Below are 21,842 nucleotides of genomic sequence, written 5' to 3' on the forward strand. Positions count from 1 at the left end.
CATGGACACCAACGTTGGTAACTGGACAACCAATGGGAAATTACTGTCTGACTCAGGAGAGAGAGAGAAACCCGAACAGATGGAATGAAATGAACAGAAACACAGGCTTTGCAACTCACACCCTAATTCAATTACCAGAAAATAAACAACACTATAACCATTTTAGAAAAACAATAGACCTCTCCATGACCTTTGGTCGGGTGAGGAGTTCAAACACACAGCAAAAAAAAGCCAACTTATCCAAGTCGTGAATATGTTAGTTCACACAATGACTTTTACATTGAAATGTGTAACAAATAAACTTAAAATCATTGACTCACTACATAAGCATGGAAGTATTTTAAATATAAAATATGTTCTATAGTATTCAGGAAGCACTTGGCACATCTCTAAGTGTATCAGACCCAAAACTGGAACGTAGTGGAAGAGTCAGGATAGTCTGAAAATGAATCCCTAACTAAAAGGAACACACAGGATTACTGTAGATAAAAAAGGTTAAAGAAGAGAAGCTAGAAATCAGTCAATAAATGTCTTAGGGTTTAGCTTAGAGTGACTAGCCTCTGCGTGACTCTTTAAATTTTTCATGTTTGCAGCTTCCAAATTTTCCATTTTGAGAATAATACTTTCGCCTCCAAACCAGAGTGACTTGGGGACACAAAGGTAGAAGTCGATAATTTTCTTTGCCTATGTCTGAATATTTACAGTCAGAGATAGAAAAGGAGGAGTCTGTCCCTTGTCTAGATGATGTCAAACCCCAGGTGTGGGATGTCTCCAGCCCTGGTTTAGCCATAAATGTTCCACCAGGAAAGATTTCTCTGAGACCAAATGCTGCCTAGCCCTGGAAAAGACAATATCCCTTAAAACCAGAAGCTCTTGAGGGTCTTAAACCATTAGTTAACAAATACTGAGATACTGGAACTCGAATCAGCTATGAGTCCCCCTGCAACACCCCAATCTTGCCCGTTCAAAAACCAGATGGATCGTACCAATTCGTCCAGGATCTAAGAGCTGTTAATGAAGCTGTGGTTCCCATCCACCCCATAGTCCCAAACCCATATACCCTCCTATCCCAAGTCCCAGGAAATGCCAAGTAATTCTCAGTCTTGAACCTTCAAGGTGCTTTCTTTTGCATGCCTCTCCATCCTGAATCCCAAAAACTCTTTGCTTTTGAGTGGCTGGACTTGGAAACAAGAGAGACCATACAACTCTCGACTGGACTCGACTACCCCAAGGGTTTAGGGACAGCCCTCATATCTTCGGGACTTCCTCGGGGAGAGAACTAAGGGAATTAACTTTAACAAACAGTAGTCTAATACAGTATGTGGATGACTTGCTCATAGCTAGGCCAGATTTTACCAGCTCTCAAATGGACACTATTTAAAACGCTAACTTTCCTGTATGAAAAGGGTTATCGAGTATCCCCCAAGTAGGCTCAGATTAGCTTAACCCAAGAAAAATACCTTGGATTTATAATTACGGAGAGAAAAAGAATGCCTGACCCCGAGGGGAGATCCCTCATCTTAAATACCCCGTACCCCCAAACAAAACAACAGCTTAGGGGATTTTTAGGAAGGACCGGGTTTTGCAGGATCTGGATTACTAATTATGGCAATCTGGCCAGACCCCTATATGAAAATTTAAGGGGGAAAGAGGAAGAGACACTCGACTGGCATGAGACGTGCAAGGTGGCCTTTAATGCCCTAAAAGAGTCCATCACTACAGCCCCAGCTTTAGGCCTCCCCAAACTGGAGAAGCCTTTTAGACTCTATGTTTCTGGAAGGACAGGAACTGCTCTTGGGCTGTTAGAGCAGATGATGGGGCCCGTATTACAACCTGTGACTTATCTCTCAAAATAACTAGATGAGGTGGCCAGAGGTTGGCCCACTTGCCTCCAGGCAGTAGCAGACACCGCTCTTATGGTTAAGGAGGCATCTAAGCTGACCCTGGGTCAGCCCACAACAGTGTATACGCCACACCAGGTGCAAGCAGTCTTGCAAACGAAAGGGGACAGTTGGATGACAAGGGGAAGGATCACCCAATACCAAGCCCTCCTCCTTGACAGTCCACAAATATAGTTGACGGTCTGCCAGACTTTAAATCCAGCAACCTTACTGCCAGATCCCCCTACCTCCCCTCTGGATCACCAATGCATACAAATCACAGACGAGTTATACTCTTCTCGCCGGGACCTATCAGAGACACCTTTATCTGACCCAGAGGAAAACTGGCACACAGATGGCAGCAGTTTTGTAGAAAAGGGAGAGAGGAAAGCAGGATATGCTGTAGCGAGCCTGGAAGAAACTAAGGAAAGTGGGTCTCTTCCCCCAGACACCTCAGCCCAGAAAGCTGAACTTTTTGCCCTGACAAGAGCTTTGGAGTTAGGAGAAGGAAAGAGGATTAATGTGTGTATGGACTCTAAGTACGCTTTCCTCATTCTGCATGCCCGTGCAGCAATTTGGAAAGAAAGAGGGATGCTCAGTGCCCGAAGCTCTGCTATTAAACACAAAGAGCTCATTCTCAGGCTCCTGGAGGCAGTCAAACTTCCTGCAAAATTAGCTGTCATCCACTGCAAGAGTCACCAAAAGGGGCAAGAAAAAGAGGCTCAGGGAAATAGGAAAGCTGATCAAGAGGCAGGATGAGCTGCCGGGGAAGCTACCTCTGCCACTGCTATCTGCCCCCTTTTCCCCAAGGAAACCCTGACTCCAGATTTTACCCCAGGGGGACATTCCCGATATGCTGAGCGGGGTTGGGAGATTGGGTCACATGGGTGGTTTCAACCTGATCAGGCCCAAATAATACTCCCTGATTCTCAGGTTTAAAACATTACTAACTCCTTACATAAGAGCACCCATTTTGGAAAAGATAATCTAGAAATCTTGCTTAAACCTATTCTCTCCCATCCCCAGTTAGCTAAGGTTGTTAAACAAGTCACACAAAATTGTGACACCTGTCTAAAAAATAACCCAAAAACCAGACCTCCTCTAATTACACCTGTCCAACATCGGGGATCATACCCAGGAGCGGACTGGCAATGCCACTCCGCATTTAGAATTTACAGCCATGCCCAAGACCCAAGGGTTTTCTTACTTGCTAGTCTTTATTGACACATTCACAGGATGGATCGAAGCGTTCCCTACTGAGACTGAGAGAGCTACAGAAGTCTGTAAAGCTCTGCTGAAGGAGATAGTGCCTAGGTTTGGGCTGCCTCGGTCACTTCAGAGTGACAACGGGCCCTCACTTACAGCCACGATACCCCAGAACCTAGCCGCATGCTTAGGCATAAAATACCAGCTCCGCTCATCCTCGAGGCCTCAAGCTTCAGGAAAGGTAGAGAGAGCCAACCAGACTCTTAAAAGGGCTCTGGCTAAGCTATGTCAGAAACACATAATAAGTGGACACATATGCTGCCCATAGCTTTCATGAGGCTACGGACATCCCCCAAACGGACACTATTGTTAAGTCCTTATGAAATGATGTATGGACGACCATTCTGAACTTCTGATTTGTTTCTTGACGAGGATGCCAATACACTCTTAAAACATATAATTGACCTGGGAAGGTTTCCGCAAGAACTCCAACGGTATGGAGAACAAACCACAGGAAGACTTGAAAAATCCCCAGGTAAAGCCAGGGGATCAAGTATCAGTAAAGACCTGGCAAGAAAAAGGGAGTCCAAACCAGCTGTCCGAGAAATGGACAGGGCCATATCAGGTTGTTCTAGTGACTTCAACTGCTGTAAAAGTGAAGGGTCTATCTGCCTGGGTCCACAATTCTAGAATAAAACCCTATGGCCTACAGGAGGGGGAGACAGAAACTGAGACTCCAAAGCCAGAGGACAGCTATTCCTGTGAACCTGTTGAAGATCTCAGGCTCTTGTTCAAGCAGAACCCCATCAATCCCGCCTCAGATAAGTAAAATGCATCATATGATGTTCTTCCTCTTTCTAATCATATCTCCCTGTATGGCTATTGATCTCTCCCTAAACGAGGCATGTTCACTTGCAAACCACACTGCTTCTCAACTCAACCTAAGCAGCCCGGGCTGCATCTGCATTAATGACAAAGGTTGGGGGTATGTCCAACCCATCCCAGGGTATCACTATCAAAGGCCCACCCTTCCAGCCGAGCTATGGGCTCTTACTCAGCGCCCCCATGTGGTCGTAATATGGCCTTTTGGGGAAAGGGGGAAAAAAAACTTCATGTCTTGGTACCAGCAACAACTGTCTCTATTTACCCCCTGGATGACATCTGCAATCCCACCTGATCCCTTATTTTCTCTCATGACTAACATCCCCCAAGTGACCTTCCCTATCTCTCTAAAAAGCCACTCCCTAACAGGGGTGTCAGTGAGAAATCTAGACGACTCACAATGTGGGGTGACCGTCACTGTTGAAACTGATGGGAAAAACCGGGACAGGCCCTGCAGCTGGGAGACCAGCCGACGCCACCCCCGGCCAGCACGCGCCTGGCCCGGCCCGGGGCGTTTCCCGGACCCCGAGAGGCCTGGCGAGTCTGTGGGAGCTCTGGCGGGGGTTGGGGAGGGGGGTGGCTTGAGCGGGGAGGACGTCTCCGTGCCCCCCCACCCCCCGCCCCCCACCATCCCGTTCGCTGCTCAGGGTCACGTGGCTCCAGACGAGCGGGGCATCGGCCCGGGGCGGCGGTCCCCAGAGCCTCCTGCGGGCTTAGGGGCAGCCCAGCCGGGGCCCCAGGCGCCCATCCTGCCGGCTGTGCAAACCCCCTGGAGTGCCTCAGCCCCGCCCTGTCCCCAAACGGAGGCCCGCCCTGCCCCCACGCCACGGGCCCAGCACAGGACCTTCCTGAGAGAGCGGACGAGCGACAGCCAGGCACACGTACAGGCACTTGCACGCACCCACGTCAGGTGAGAGAGAGGCAGAAAGAGATGAGGGTTCAGAGAGACACCGGAAGACAGCGTGTGGGCAGGGGGGGCTTCGGGCAGGATGCCGGGTAGCTTCAGAGACCACCCGGCCCTGAGCAGCAAACGCGATGGGGGCGGGGGGAGGCTGCCGAGCAGAGGCAGGCCTGCAGAGGCCCAGGTTGGGAGGGCACCTGAGATATCCGCGGTCCGCGCCCCTCCCAACCCAACCCCCTGAAAGCACGCCCCTCTCCGACGAAACCTTCTCCGGAGTTTGATCACCTGAATTTCTATCCTTGTGCTCAACTGAGTGATGACAGTATATTGCACAGCTAGGTCATTTCCAAATAAATTAAGCTTAGTGTTTCACAGGACACCAGGACATGAATGCAGAGACCAGCACGGATGCATGGACACCAAACTTGGTAACTGGACAACCAATGGGAAATTACTGTCTGACTCAGGAGAGAGAAAGAAACCCGAACAGATGGAAAAATTGAACAGAAACACAAACTTTGCAACTCACACCCCAATTCAATTACCGAAAAAAACAACAACACTATAACCATTTTAGAAAAACAATAGACCTCTCCATGACCTTTGGTCTGGTGAGGAATTCTTACACACAACAAAAAAAGCCACCTTTTCCAAATCGAGAATATGTTAGTTCACACATTGATTTTACATTGAAATGTGTAACAAATAAACTTAAAATCATTGACTCACTACATACCCATGGAAGTATTTTAAACATAAAATATGTTCTATAGTATTCAGGAAGCACTTGGCACATCTGTTAGTGTATCAGACCCCAAACTGGAACTTAATGGAAGAGTCAGGATAGTCTAAAAATGAATCCCTAACTAAAAGGAATACACAGGATTACGTAGATCAAAAAGGTTAAAGAAGAGAAACTAGAAATCAGTCAATAAATGTTTTAGGGTTTAGCCTAGAGTGACTAGCCTCTGTGTTACTTTTTAAATTTTTCATGTTTGCATCTTCCAAATTTTCCATGCTGAGAATAATACTTTCATATCAGTTTCGAGATCAGTCTCACACTAAAGGCAGTAAGAGTGGAATAAGAAATAAGAAATGCTTGGGGGGGGGGGGAAGAAATGCTTGAACTAAAGGTGGTACTGATGAAATTATTGGTAGGGCAGCCAAGGAGTCACAGATGTAGAGAACAGACTTATGGACACGGGCAGGGGGGAGGAAGGAGAGGGTGAGATGAATGCAGAGGAACATGGAAACATAGTACCATACGTTAAAAGAGATGCCAATGCAATTTGCTGTATGACTCAGGGGACTCAAACAGGGGCTCTGCAACAAGCTAGAGGGGTGGAATGGGGAGGAGGAGACGGGAGAGAGGTTCAGGAGCGAGGAGACCTATGTAAACCTGTGGCTCATTCACGTTGATGTTTGGCAACAAAATTCTGTAAAGCAACTATCCTTCAATTGAAAGAAAAAGTCATGTTTGGACTTACCAAACAAGGTCTTGTGTACTTCTAGCATGGCCTTCTGTTTCGTGCTGCCATCCTTAATTCATTCTTCCATATCATTAAACAGACTAGTCAAGTTTTTGCCAAAAACATCTTGAGCTCCTGCATCATGCTGATCAACTGCCTTCTCTCGATCCAGTATAGAATGGAGACCAAAGAAACCTTTTGTCGTTTCTTCAAGTGATTGAAGCCACTCTATGTGATTTTAAAAAATAAATGTGGATAAGACGGATATGACCAAAGCAATCTAATGACAATATCTGTGCTTCATTAAAGACTTCTGCAGAGAACTAGTAAATTTATTGTATAGTATCAGAAGAATTTTTTAAATCCACACCAACATTTCTTCCGCGTCCGCTAGCCATCTAGACAAGGAAAACTGATTTTACCAATCAATGTCCCTAGTTCTGCTCCCTCACCGATTTTTACGCAATATGTGTTACTCAGGCAGGAGACCCTGGTTCAATTCCTGGGTCAGGAAGATCCGCTGGAGAAGGGATAGTCTACCCACTCCAGGATTAGTGGGCTTCCCTTGTGGCTCAGTTGGTAAAGAATCATTCCTCTGTACCAAGAGTAGCTCAACTCCTCTCAAAGCAAATACAGGACGGTAGTAACTATGCAGGACAAAGCTGATTCTGTACATTTATACTACTCGCTCATGAGCTTGACAGAGGTTCTAGATCTGTTACCACATTTTTTTTTTTTAAGTGATATCCGAATGTGCAGGTGAAAGTGGCTCAGGTCGTGCCTGACTCTTTGCGGCCCCAAGGACTACACAGTCCATGGAATTCTCTAGGCCAGAATACTGGAGTGGGTAGCCTATCCCTTCTCCAGGGGATCTTCCCGACCCAGGACTCAAAGCGGAGTCTCCTGCGTTGCAGGCAGATTCTTTAGCAACTGAGCTAGTAGGGCTTCCCTGGTGGCTCAGTTGCGAATGAATATCTGCATAACTGTCTATCGATTTGGAATTAGCAATCTGTCTGTGAGCAGGGCTGGTCATAAGCAGCTTCTGTGAGAAAACAGAAGCATGTCTGCCTGACTTGCTTCTCTGGGGAGCTTTCACTGTTCTTGCGCTAGTGCACATGGCAAGTTTCTAAGTGAGAAAGTAATGGCTATTATCACAGCTGGCCACTGAGGTACTTAATGGCAGAGGCAATCCCAGCTCTGCCAAGCAGTAGCCATCACGAAATCAGCTATTGTCATTGTAGCCAAGTTCCGTGAATTTGTGGTGTTATTTGCTGTGTTCTTCAAGAAGATGCCTTCGCCCTGCCAGTAAGACATATTTACATAACACACAGCCATGCACTCAATCGATGTGCATCCTCCAGTAAATCCCAGCCCCGATGTCCTAGAGGAGCCTCTCTGCCCATTGTCATAAGCCAGTCTAATTTTGTGTGAGACCGTGAAAACTCAGTGTCTTTATTACGCTTGTGCTTCTGACGGGAGGTCTGAGAAGGCACTTCTGAAGGTTTATTCCTACCAGTCGTTGTCATATTTATCGAGTCTTTATTTTATATTTTTTCTTATTTTTTACTTCTACAAGTTTCTTGCTACCAACCCGTCTCCCTCCACCCTCGTGCACACACGGTCAGTCATGGAATCCCGTGGACTTCAGCCCGCCAGACTACTCTGCCCATGGATTTTTCCAGGCAAGAATACTGGAGTGGGTTGCCATTTCCTTCTCCATGTATGGAGTCTTTAAAGATTCCATCACTGAGGTGTTGCTTCTCCACTTGTACATGCCCTTCCTCCCTAAGTGCAGTAGAAGTCATCCCCACTTCCCAACATGTCTGTCTTCCGTCCTCTGGAGTATATATTGCTTGAGCTTACCACAGCGTCACGATATTCTAGAAACCCTTCTGATTGCAGTCTCTTCGGGAGGTTACAAGTGCTTCAAACCTCAGAATTTTACAAAGCACTTTTTACGACCTCAGCTGAAAGGGAAGTCAACACTCAGTGAAAGTCACAGGCTTCCATGGCCTGGACTTGATTATGGGCTGTGCTTTCATAATCATCGTGTTTCCGATACCAACTAAGATGTCACTGAGAAATTTTTTTCTTTCTCATCATTGTATCTTTCATGTTTATTTAGATATATTATGGGTATTCCTACATATCTTCCCTTAGGGATGAGGGTCTGAAGTCAGTAGAACTTACTACAACTGATTTCCAGTTAGCTGTGTTAGGACAGGAAAAAGAATGACCAGCTGCTGGATTCTTAAGATTATGTATGAAAATATGATTCGTTTTACTGTGTGAAGTCATCCAATTCTAACTTTCTGAAATAGGAATTCAGAAAAATCAAAAAAAATCGCCTAACTACTAGGTGGACTCCCATACAAGTACTGACCAGGCCCGACCCTGCTCAGTTTCCCAAATCACAGGAGAGAGGGCACGTTCAGGGTGGTATGGCCTTAGACCGAGGCGGCTGCCAGGCGCCCCAGGAGCCCCGCCTTGCGCCTCCCTTGCGATCTGACCTGCCGGTCGGGCCTGGGGCTGCAGTTCTCCAGCGGTCGCGCGCTGCACTTGAGCCGCACGACCCGTGACTGGACTCCGGCCGGCCAGAGCCTGCAGCTCGGCGGCCAGCGGAGGGCGCCCCCGCTCCGCACACCGCGATCCCAGGCCAGCACCCGTCTGGCACGGCCGGCCGGGGCCTGACGTGCCTCCGGAACCTGGGGTGGGGGGTGGGTGGGTGGGCAGAGCAGCGAGGACATCTCGGTGCCCCCTCACCACCTGTCACCCACCATCCCGTTCGCTGCTCAGGGTCAGGTGGCTCCGGACGAGCGGGGCTTCGGTCCGGGTCCGCGGTCCCCGGAGCCTCCTGGGGCTTAGGGGCAGCCCACCGGGGCCCCAGGCGCCCGGCCTGCCGGCTGTGCAAACCCCCTGGAGCGCCTCAGCCCCGTCTCTTTGCCCTACCGAGGCCCGCCCTGCCCCCACGCCGCGGGCCCAGCACAGGACCTTCCTAGGAGAGCAGGCGAGCGACAGCCAGGGACACGGACAGGCACTCGCACGCACCCACGCCAGGTGAGACAGAGGCAGAAAGAGTCGAGGGTTCAGAGAGAGACTGGAAGACAGCGTGTGGGCAGGGGGGGCCTCGGGCAGGATGCCGGGCAGCTACAGAGACCACCCGGCCCTGAGCAGCCAAAGCGATGGGGGCGGGGGGAGGCCACTGAGCAGGAGCTGACCTGGAGAGGCCCAGGGTGGGAGGACATCTGAGACCTCCGCGCTCTGCGCCCCGCCCCCTCCCCCCAACCCCCTGCACGCATGCCACGCCGGGGCGCTCTGACACTAGCTTCTCTGGAGTTTTGTTACGTGAATTTCTCTCCCTCTGCTCAACTGAGTGATGACAGTGTATTGAACAGCTAGGTCATTTCCAAATAAATTAAGCTTAGTGTTTCACAGGACACCCGGACATGTATGGAGAGACCAGCACGGATGCATGGACACCAACCTTGGTAACTGGACAACCAATGGGAAATTACTGTCTGACTCAGGAGAGAGAAAGAAACCCGAACAGATGGAATGAAATGAACAGAAACACAAGCTTTGCAACTCACACCCTAATTCAATTACCAGAAAATAAACAACACTATAACCATTTTAGAAAAACAATAGACCTCTCCATGACCTTTGGTCGGGTGAGGAGTTCAAACACACAGCAAAAAAAAAGCCAACTTTTCCAAGTCGTGAATATGTTAGTTCACACATTGACTTTTACATTGAAATGTGTAACAAATAAACTTAAAATCATTGACTCACTACATAAGCATGGAATTATTTTGAACATAAAATATGTTCTATAGTGTTCAGGAAGCACTTGGCACATCTCTAAGTTTATCAGACTCAAAACTGGAACGTAGTTGAAGAGTCAGGATAGTCTAAAAATGAATCCCTAACTAAAAGGAACACACAGGATTACTGTAGATAAAAAAGGTTAAAGAAGAGAAGCTAGAAATCAGTCAATAAATGTCTTAGGGGTTAGCTTAGAGTGACTAGCCTCTGCGTGACTCTTTAAATTTTTCATGTTTGCAGCTTCCAAATTTTCCATGGTGAGAATAATACTTTCGCCTCCAAACCAGAGTGACTTGGGGACACAAACGTAGAAGTCGATAATTTTCTTTGCCTATGTCTGAATATTTACAGTCAGAGGTAGAAAAGGAGGAGTCTGTCCCTTGTCTAGATGATGTCAATCCCCAGGTGTGGGATGTCTCCAGCCCTGGTTTAGCCATAAATGTTCCACCAGTAAAGATTTCTCTGAGACCAAATGCTCCCTAGCCCTGGAAAAGACAATATCCCTTAAAACCAGAAGCTCATGAGGGTCTTAGACCATTAGTTAACAAATACCGAGATACTGGAACTCGAATCAGCTGTGAGTCCCCCTGCAACACCCCAATCTTGCCCGTTCAAAAACCAGATGGATCTTACCGATTCGTCCAGGATCTAAGAGCTGTTATTGAAGCTGTGGTTCCCATCCACCCCATAGTCCCAAACCCATATACCCTCCTATCCCAAGTCCCAGGAAATGCCAAGTACTTCTCAGTCTTGGACCTTCAAGGTGCTTTCATTTGCATTCCACTCCATCCTGAATCCCAAAAACTCTTTGCTTTTGAGTAGCGGGACTTGGAATCAAGAGAGACCATACAACTCTCGACTGGACTCGACTACCCCAAGGGTTTAGGGACAGCCCTCATATCTTCGGGACTTCCTCGGGGAGAGAACTAAGGGAATTAACTTTAACAAACAGTAGTCTAATACAGTATGTGGATGACTTGCTCATAGCTAGGCCAGATTTTACCAGCTCTCAAATGGACACTATTTAAAACGTTAACTTTCCTGTATGAAAAGGGTTATCGAGTATCCCCCAAGTAGGCTCAGATTAGCTTAACTCAAGTAAAATACCTTGGATTTATAATTACGGAGAGAAAAGGAATGCCTGACCCCGAGGGGAGATCCCTCATCTTAAATACCCCGTACCCCCAAACAAAACAACAGCTTAGGTGATTTTTAGGAAGGACCGGGTTTTGCAGGATCTGGATTCCTAATTATGGCAATCTGGCCAGACCCCTATATGAAAATTTAAGGGGGAAAGAGGAAGAGCCACTCGACTGGCATGAGACCTGCAAGGTGGCCTTTAATGCCCTAAAAGAGTCCATCACTACAGCCCCAGCTTTAGGCCTCCCCAACCTGGGGAAGCCTTTTAGACTCTATGTTTCTGGAAGGACAGGAACTGCTCTTGGGGTGTTAGGGCAGATGATGGGGCCCGTATTACAACCTGTGGCTTATCTCTCAAAAGAACTAGATGAGGTGGCCAGAGGGTGGCCCACTTGCCTCCGGGCAGTAGCAGCCACCGCTCTTTTGGTTAAGGAGGCATCTAAGCTGACCCTGGGTCAGCCCACCACAGTGTATATGCCTCATCGGGTGCAAGCAGTCTTGGAAACGAAAGGGGACAGGTGGATGACAGGGGGAAGGATCACCCAATTCCAAGCCCTCCTCCTTGACACTCCAGAAATAAAGTTGAGGGTCTGCCAGACTTTCAATCCAGCAGCCTTACTGCCAGATCCCCCACTTTCCCTCTGGATCACCAGTGCATACAAATCACAGACGAGTTATACTCTTCTCGCCGGGACCTATCAGAGACACCTTTATCTGACCCAGAGCAAAACTGGTACACATATGGCAGCAGTTTTGTAGAAAAGGGAGAGAGGAAAGCAGGATATGGTGTAGCGAGCCTGGAAGAAACTAAGGAAAGTGGGTCTCTTCCCCCAGACACCTCAGCCCAGAATGCTGAACTTTTTCCCTGACTAGAGCTTTGGAGTTAGGCGAAGGAAAGAAGATTAATGTGTATATGGACTCTAAGTATGCTTTCCTCATTCTGCATGCCCATGCAGCAATTTGGAAAGAAAGAGAGATGCTCAGTGCCCGAATGTCTCCTATTGAACACAAAGAGCTCATTCTCAGGCTCCTGGAGGCAGTCAAACTTCCTGCAAAATTAGCTGTCATCCACTGCAAGAGTCACCAAAAGGGGCAAGAAAAAGAAGCTCAAGGAAATAGGAAAGCTGATCAAGAGGCAGGACGAGCTGCCGGGGAAGCTACCTCTGCCACTGCTATCTGCCCCCTTTTCCCCAAGGAAACCCTGACACCAGATTTTACCCCAGGGGGACATTCCCGATAAGCTGAGCAGAGCTGGGAGATTGGGTCACATGGGTGGTTTCAGCCTGATCAGGCCCAAATAATACTCCCTGATTCTCAGGTTTAAAAAATTACTAACACCTTACATAAGAGCACCCATTTTGGAAGAGATAATCTAGAAATCTTGCTTAAGTCTATTCTCTACCATCCCCAGTTAGCTAAGGTTGTTAAACAGGTCACACAAAATTGTGACACCTGTCTAAAAAATAACCCAAAAACCAGACCTCCTCTAATTACACCTGTCCAACATCGGGGATCATACCCAGGAGCGGACTGGCAAGTAGAATTTACAACCATGCCAAAGACCCAAGGGTTTTCTTATTTGCTAGTCTTTATTGACACATTCACAGGATGGATCGAAGCATTCCCTACTGAGACAGAGAGAGCTACAGAAGTCTGTAAAGCTCAGCTGAAGGAGATAGTGCCTAGGTGTGTGCTGCCTCGGTCACTTCAGAGTGACAATGCGCCCTCATTTACAGCCACGATATCCCAGAACTTAGCCGCATGCTTAGGCATAAAATACCGGCTCCGCTCATCCTGGAGGCCTCAAGCTTCAGGAAATGTAGAGAGAGCCAACCAGACTCTTAAAAGGGCTCTGGCTAAGCTATGTCAAGAAACACATAATAAGTGGACACATAGGCTACCCATAGCCCTCATGAGGGTATGGACATCCCCCCAACGGCCACTATTGTTAATTCCTTATGAAATGATGTATGGAGGTCCATTCTGAACTTCTGATTTGTTTTTTGACGAGGATGCCAATACACTCTTAAAACATATAATTGACCTGGGAAATTTTCAACAAGAACTCCAACGGTATGGAGAACAAATCCTCCCTAAACCACAGGAAGACTTGAAAAATCCCCAGGTAAAGCCAGGGGATCAAGTATCAGTAAAGATCTGGCAAGAAAAAGGGAGTCCAAACCAGCTGTCCGAGAAATGGACAGGGCCATATCAGGTTGTTCTAGTGACTTCAACTCCTGTAAAAGTGAAGTGTCTATCTGCCTGGGTCCACAATTCTAGAATAAAACCCTATGGCCTACAGGAGGGGGAGACAGAAACTGAGACTCCAAAGCCAGAGGACAGCTATTCCTGTGAACCTGTTGAAGATCTCAGGCTTTTGTTCAAGCAGAACCCCATCAATCCTGCCTCAGATAAGTAAAATGCGTCATATGATGTTCTTCTTCTTTCTAATCATATCTCCCTGTATGGCTATTGATCTCTCCCTAAACGAGGCATGTTCACTTGCAAACCACACTGCTTCTCAACTCAACCTAACCAGCCCGTGCTGGATTTGCATTAATAGCAAATGTTGGGGGTATGGCTTCTTCCCTCAAGCCTCATGAATCAGTCTCTGCTACCTTCAAACTCTTCTGCAGCTTCCTCACCTCTCTCAGCCTTCAGAGAACTGAAGAGACTTACGAGAGTTTTAAGGCTTCCCTTGTAGCTCAGTCGGTAAATCTGCCCTCAATGCGGGAGACCCGGTTTCAATCCCTGTGTCATGAAGATCCACTGGAGAAGGAAATGCCAACCACTCCCAATACTCTTGTCTGGAGAATCCCACAGACATAGGAGCCTGGCAGGCCACTGTCCATGGGGTTGCAGAGAGTCAGATGCGACTTAATGACTAAATCATCATCAGGGTTTGCTCAAGATTTGGCTTTGGCTTAAGGGTCATTCAAACTTTTTCCGCATCATCAATAAGGTTGTTTCACTTTCTTATTATTCCTGTGTTCACGAAATAGCCCTTTTACTTTCAAGAACTTTTCTTTTGCACTCACAACTTGACTAACCAGCACAGAATTCTAGTTGTCAGCCTATCTTGGCTGTCAACACACTTTCCTCACTAAGCTCATAATCATTTCTAGCTTTTGGTTTCAAGTAAGAGATACGCAACTCTTCCTTTCACTTGAACACCTGGTGCCTCAGATGGTAAAGAATCTGACCCAATGCAGTAGGCTGGGGTTTGATCCCTTGGTCAGGAGGATCCCCCAGAGAGGGAAATGGCAACCCACTCCAGTATTCTTACCTGCAGAACTCCATGGACAGAGAAGCCTGGCGAGCTACAATCCAGGGGTCACAAAGAGTTGGATACAACTGAGTGACAAACACACATACACTCAGAGGCCACTGCAGGGTTATTAACTGCCCTAATTTCAATACTGCTGAGTCTCAGGGAATAGGGAGACTTGAGGAGAAGGAGAGAGATAGGGAATGGCTGGCTGGTGGGGCAGTCAGAACACACATATTTTACTAAGATCACTGCACTATCTCCTGTGGGCACGGTTCATGGTTACAATTAATTACAAACTCCGAAACAATGACAACAGTATTATCAAAAGTCACCGATCACAGCTCACTCTAAGAAATAACAATGAAAAAGTGTGAAATACTGCGAGAATCACCAAACTGACACAGAGACCCAGAGTGTGCAAATGCTACTGGAAAGATGACGGACACCCTCAGTGCAGGGCTGCCGCAGAACTTCAGTTTCCAAAAACTGAATTTGCAGGTACAATAAAACACGGTCTACTTGTATGCTAAAGTATCGACAATGGGCATTTTGTCAAACAGTTTAAGAAAAGAGAAGTTCTTTGTACTGCAATTGTAATTTTTCTCCAAGTCTGAGATTGTTTCAAAACAAAAGTAAACAGAAATACAAACAGAGACACACAAACATACATATATACAGGGAGTCTTCACTTTTGCAACTAGTGTTAACTGAAATTTGCGTACATCAGAATCCTGACTTCATAAGTGCACAACTCCAGAACAGGCATGGCAGTTTGCTACAGTGTGGAAATTGAGAGTTTTTTAAAAATATAAAAAATTTTAACAAGATTTTGTACACTTAATTTCTACACTGAAGTATTTTCTACCTAATTTTATACAGAAATGTCACACACATAAAACTGTTAATAAAATCAGAGGTTTCAAAAACAAAGAAAAATGTTCTATTTCTTAAACTAGAGTAATGTTTTATTATTATTCTTCAGAATTTAGTTAAAAAGTAGTCTTTTCAAACCATTCAAAATTTTATAAATGACAATTAAAATTAACCTTAAAACCTTGCACTGGCTCTGGAAAAGACACTTCCATTTGGGAATGATATCTCTGTCCAAAGATTCCTTTTCCCTTTTAACTACTATTTCCATCATTAATGGCAAGATCATACAATTCTTCCTTCAGTGTTTGGAAGAAATGATCATGAAGATACTAAATGAAAACTGCAAGGTCCAAATCAGAGTATGTTGCGTCTATAAAAGGAGAAGCCAAAAGAATATATATATAATCATTTGTGAAGACACAGAAGTTATCCAAAAGAATACATTTAGAAACTAAGGAAGGGACATGGATGGCTGGCAGACAGAGACTGGACGGACACTTTTACTGTTATCCTTCTGTTCTTCTACACTGTCCTGTGGGACTTTCCTAGTGGTCCAGTGGTCCAGAATATGCCACCCAGTAGGGGATACAGGTTCAATCCCTGGTCTGGGGAGGTTCCACAGGGCAGCTAAGCCTGTGTGCCAGAACTAACGAAGCCCTCGAGCCCATGCTCTGCAACAAGAGGAGCCGCCGCAGAGAGGGGCCCGCGTCCCACAGCTGAAGAGCAGCCCCAGATAGTAATCCCCACTTGCTGCAACTGGAGAAAGCCTGTACATGGTGAAGACCTCATACTGCCGTATATACATAAGTAAATTCTTAAATGTGTTAAGTAGGTAAGTAAATAAATTATACTTTGTGAAGAAAATCTACTCAGAAAAAAAAAGGTCCGATTTAAAAAAAAAAAAAAAAAAAAACACTTCAGACTAAGCAGATAGAACAAACTAAGCAAACTCACGCCATTGACTAGTAACTTTTTCAAATGAAATAATAATAAAAAATCAATTTTTACACTAAGGCTGTCAAAAACTACATATATTTCAAATAATTTCATGTGATAAGGCCAACTTAAAGGCAAATTTTATCGAAAATAGAACTGGAATCTTCATTTAACTTCAAAAGCTAAGAAAGAAACTTTCAGATTTTTCCTAATTTATGTCTTAACATTTCAAAGACAGCATCCTTGAAGTTTAATACATGTTCTTGCCAATGTACACTCAGAAATATAACCAATCACATTTTCACGACATCTGTGTCTTTACACAGATGACGTGATTCAGAAAAATTAAAATTGTCAGAGAGAGATTATTGGAGTTGTTCAAGTTATCAAACTAGACACTTAACAAGTCTCTGTCTGGAATCTGGGGCCCACTGATCAATCCCCATACCACGCTTTCCCCAATCCATGCATGAGGTAGTTTAAAAACATCAGAAACAAGCTTACAGAACACTTACTGACACTAAACCCAACCCTTCAAATCCAGCAGTGTGCAAGGCTTCACTCTCTGCATGTACTATGGATTAAGATAAAATGCCAGATATTAAATATGCAGGTTGGTTACCCAACTCCTTAGTTTTCATTGTTTCTAATCCACTATTTTTTGAAAGCCAATATATGAACATAGTTAGGCACTAGGTGATACCGAGAAGAAAGTGTCCCTGGCATGACCCAAGTATTGTGATCACAGTCAAACAAAACCATGAGAGAAATGTGTTAAATGTCTACAAAAGGTGTAGCCCTAAGATACAGGAAGAATGTAAAGAGTATTCTGGAAAAGAATGAAAGAAGTCGTCAATAGATCAGCTGAATAAAATCAATTGGTACAGCAATAAAACAGATTCAGGTTCTAGAGACGACCCTGTTGAGAACACTTACAAAGGTTATCTTTTGTTTGGAAAGGCTATGGCCGAGCAATTACGAGTTACAAGGAAAGAAGTTCCCAAGGACTTCAGTGCCCCAACCAAACCTTATGAATCATTAAAAAAAAAAAAAAAATGCTAGCACAGAACACAACCTCGGAATGTGCAAGAAAGGTTCCAACCAACATTATTTGGAATGACACAACTACAATTCTACTGGGCAAGTACCTTTCAATGCAAGGAAAGAAACTGAAGAAATAAATAAAAGAAATTAACTAATATATAAATATCTTACAGACTCAAATCCTTAGTACCAGTATTTATGATGCTTTACATATTTATATATTTGTAACCTAAAACAATTCTGACTATTAGCGTAAAATATCAGCCCTATAATTTCAATTTAAAACAGAATTAACAGCTAACCTAGACTTGTAATTTTAATTTGAATTTCACTATAAATAGTACTGAAACTTAAGATATTAATATGTACCATGCTTGTAAGTTTATTAAATGCTTTAAGATTTACCATAACATTTGTGAAGGTTTGTCTGAAAACTGAACTACTTACCAAATAGTGAATATATTAAGTTATTTAAACAGTTTTTTAAAGTTTTAAATATGTATGTAAAAGGGATGCAATATAGTTTAAGTCTCCTTTTAAAATGATTCCCTAAACTTACTATATGTATCGAAAAAGATTTGTTAAGTTGAACTTTAAAATTTAAGGGAAATTTGGGGTTTAAAATGTAACTTTGATAAACTACATACTAATTCTTTAAAACCAAAGGAGCTTCCAAATAATTATTTCTGTTTAGAAAAACCCACCTTCAAGGATACAAAATCCTACTTAACTCTTATTAATCCTTCAGTATCTACGTAAAATTCTTCCTTTTCCATGAAGTCTTTCCTCTTTTTCCTTTTACCCTATACTAGGCAAAAAGAAAATAAATGTGTCTCTATCATTCAAACTGCTAATTTATTCTATTCTAGTGGCATAACTTTATGAAAACTCTTCTTTCAGGAATCCACATCGCCTATCCAAGGGTCACACGCACTTTCAGAACAGGGACTGTGCTTTATACTGCTCTCAACCTCTAGAAACATCTTACACAAGGCAACGCTAGCACACAGTAACTATTGGCGGTGGATGAACTGAATTCTAACAATCTTCCATGCCTTTCCAAATGGACCATTACCTCTGTTATGTCCCAATGGTGTGAAAACTGATCCAAGTCAGTGAGGTAAAGTAGCACGGGAGAAAGCTGCGTCTGGATGACATGGGGCACTCCTCGACGGCTCTGAAGCCAAGTCAGTTCCTCTTTTGAAAACCCTAATTTGAGTATAAAGAAATCCAATTTAAAATAAATCACAAAGCAAGTAACATTCTTAAGTAATTTTTAAAAAATAGACATGTATCTTCAAGTTAAATTCTTCAAGCTAACAAGCTATTTTCTCTGAATTTCTGTACTTTATGTATTATTTTAAAAAATGAAATGCCAGCGATGTAGTAAAATTCATATAATTATGTACACAAAGATTTGACCTGAATCAAATGTGTAATACATCAAGAAACAATATTATATCCCTTAAACTGAGGGCTTTGCCACCTTTATACTTAAATAAGTGTGAAAGACATAATCATTCTAATTAATGTCAGGTTTAAAAAAGCAAATGAACAAGAAAAACAATATGCTCCTTCATACATATACCAAACTCTGTATTCTTACATAATAGCCTTTCAAGTGTCTTAAAACTATTCCATCCCCCCTAAGTCTATTTCTTCAACAATTACTGTGTACTTCCTTCTACCTATTCCATATAATAAGATTTCTGATTCTCTTACCACCTCTATTACACCTAGTCTGACCTATACAAACAACTTGCCCAAGTCCCTCCTGAAAGACAGCTCTTAGAATGATCAGAATACGAGCACAATGTGGTCTGACCCTAGCTACCTGCTTTGATGTTTTCAGATCACTGTACTTCCATGAACATGCCCTAAAGAGCCATCATCTAGTTGGGAAGCCATATCACACTCCTGGCTGATTCCTAATGAGTTTCCTAAAACCACTAAACCCTTTGACAGGTACTACTAATTAAAACATAAAGCCCTCACATCCATCTCAAACGCATACATCCAAAACTATCAAACAAACATGTACAAGTCTACTTGTTACTTGTTTCTTTTATATAATATTTATCTTGCTACATTCAGCTCCTTATCAGAACTTTTCAAGCTCTTTTTGGATTCTGACAACATATTTCAATAAGTCTCTCAATTTTAAGTCTTCAGAAAATTTCAAACACTGTCATCTTTATCATCCAGTTACAAAACAAAACTACCAAAGACAGTATGATCATTTAAAACAACAGTAATAATACTTACTAATCTAACACATCAAGACTCATTTTACTAATTTTTCTCTGACATCAATGGAAAGCAAAATATGGCTAATTAAAATGTGATGTTTTTCCTAACACACCGAACATGTTAAACATGCTTAAAATGGATATTCTGTTCCCCATCTTATTAAGCTATGCAGTGAGGTCCAAAACTTAGACCCAAACAGGTAAGACAGTAAATCTCAGGAGAATTTTCATACTAGGTTCTTTTCCTTTCCTTAACTTGGTGGATCAGGGCAGTTACCTGTAAGTGTTGAAAATAAGAAGCTGAAATAGTCCTCATTACTGATGTTTAACTGATCACTTCCATTCCATTCTTTCACTGAAGACTTCCATCCAGAAAATGATGATCTACAATAAACAATGGAGACCTAGTACTAGAAGTGACCAAATTGAAGACTCAGGAATAAAGCACAGAATATATGACTATTCTTTATGGAATACAAGTATAATTTAAGAGCTCAGTCAAAAATCCGTAGCATGTATCATCTTTACATGTAAGGGGGTTCAAGTATTGTAATATGGAAAATATAATTTCTAACATATGTTTATGTAAAGTTTCCTTGAAAAGCATAACCAGCCCACTTATATGGTACAACTGGAAAATTTTTCCACACCACTCAAAACTCAGTTTCAAGGAGCCAAGGTGAAGTTCTGCTTTTCAGTAGTAGGTTCAGCTGCTATGTATTTACTACCTCATCTTCATTAAAAAAAAAAAAAAAAGTCTTACCTTGTTTATATGAATGAGCTAAGTTTAAACAAGCTCCTGCTTCCTACCTAAACCAAAGCATCTTAACTAGGTAAAGAATACTTCAATTTAAAGCCACTCTGCAATAACTATGCACTCCTATACTTTGCGAGGCTTTATAACTAGTCTACGTCACAATACTGCAGCTAAAGTATTGGTAGTGGACTTAAGGGAATAACTAAACATAAAGCAGCTTCTCATTAAATGAAGATTATCTGGTTCCTGCTATGAGATCAGTTTCCAGTGATACCTTTAAAAACTCTCCTCAAGGTAAGACTAAGAAGGAATACAGCAAATGTCAGCCATGAATACAGCAAAAAAACAAAAAGCTGAGAAAAATCAGATCCAAAAAGCTATCTTTTTGGATAGCTTTTTGTGACAAATTTTTTTTTTGGGACAAAGTTTTATAATAGAAATCTGAATAAATGTCAAGACAAAATAAGGAGTTTCTAATTCAATGAGAAGCACTTTTTTTTTTTTTAACCACTGAAACAACTGTATTTATTAACATTCTTAAAAGTTGGGGAGTTAAAAATAATGGCAACATTTTTCTGAATCACTTCTACTTAAAGGACTTCTCTTTGCTTAAAGGGCTATGGGAGAGAATATCACAAGCTAAGAGGTTATAAAAAGTCAGAGATGCTCAATGGAAATGAGTACAAAATGGGTGATTAGAAAAGAAGCTAATATCCTCTTATACCCAGTGAACACTGTGCTGTCCAGTGGCTAAAAAGAGTAGCAAATCCATTTAAAAATCTAGTTTGGACAAAAGACAAGCAATGTATCACTCTGTCCTTAAAACTACAATGACCACACATACTGGCCACACCAGAACAGTTCTGAGACTAGAAGGGATGCTATATCAATTATGCTTGGACAACAGAAGGAAACCAGACCTGCTCCTGGCAGGCCAGCTCACATATTCACCCTGCTTCAAAACCAGGCTGAATTTCTCAGTAATTTCTCCCTTCTCTGGTATTTTTATCTAACAGCATAGACTACGTTTCCACATGCATGTCTCATGTTCCCCAAACCAGCTGTAAATGAACTAGGGGCAGAGAGGGCAAGAAGAGTAACGGTCAGCAGAACACCACAGGTAGATGGAGAGGAAAAACTCAAAAAACCTCTAAGTGAATAGTGAAAAAGGCAGGAACAGCAATTCTAAGTACAGTTTTTAAGACAAACTAAACACCAACAACTCTAAGGTGATGGGTTTTTCACACACTGAACAAACGGAGATGGTCTGGTGGTGACCTGCTCTCCCATGAACTTCCCCTGCTGGAGACAACAGTGTCAGAACGCTAACACCCAGAGTGAACTAGACCGCAGAGCCCAATTAATATAGCAGATGAGAATCAGAAATTATTGAAGGAATATTTCAGGAA

This window comes from Muntiacus reevesi, chromosome 1, assembly GCF_963930625.1.
Source record: "Muntiacus reevesi chromosome 1, mMunRee1.1, whole genome shotgun sequence".
In the NCBI taxonomy this organism is placed as follows: Eukaryota; Metazoa; Chordata; class Mammalia; order Artiodactyla; family Cervidae; genus Muntiacus; species Muntiacus reevesi.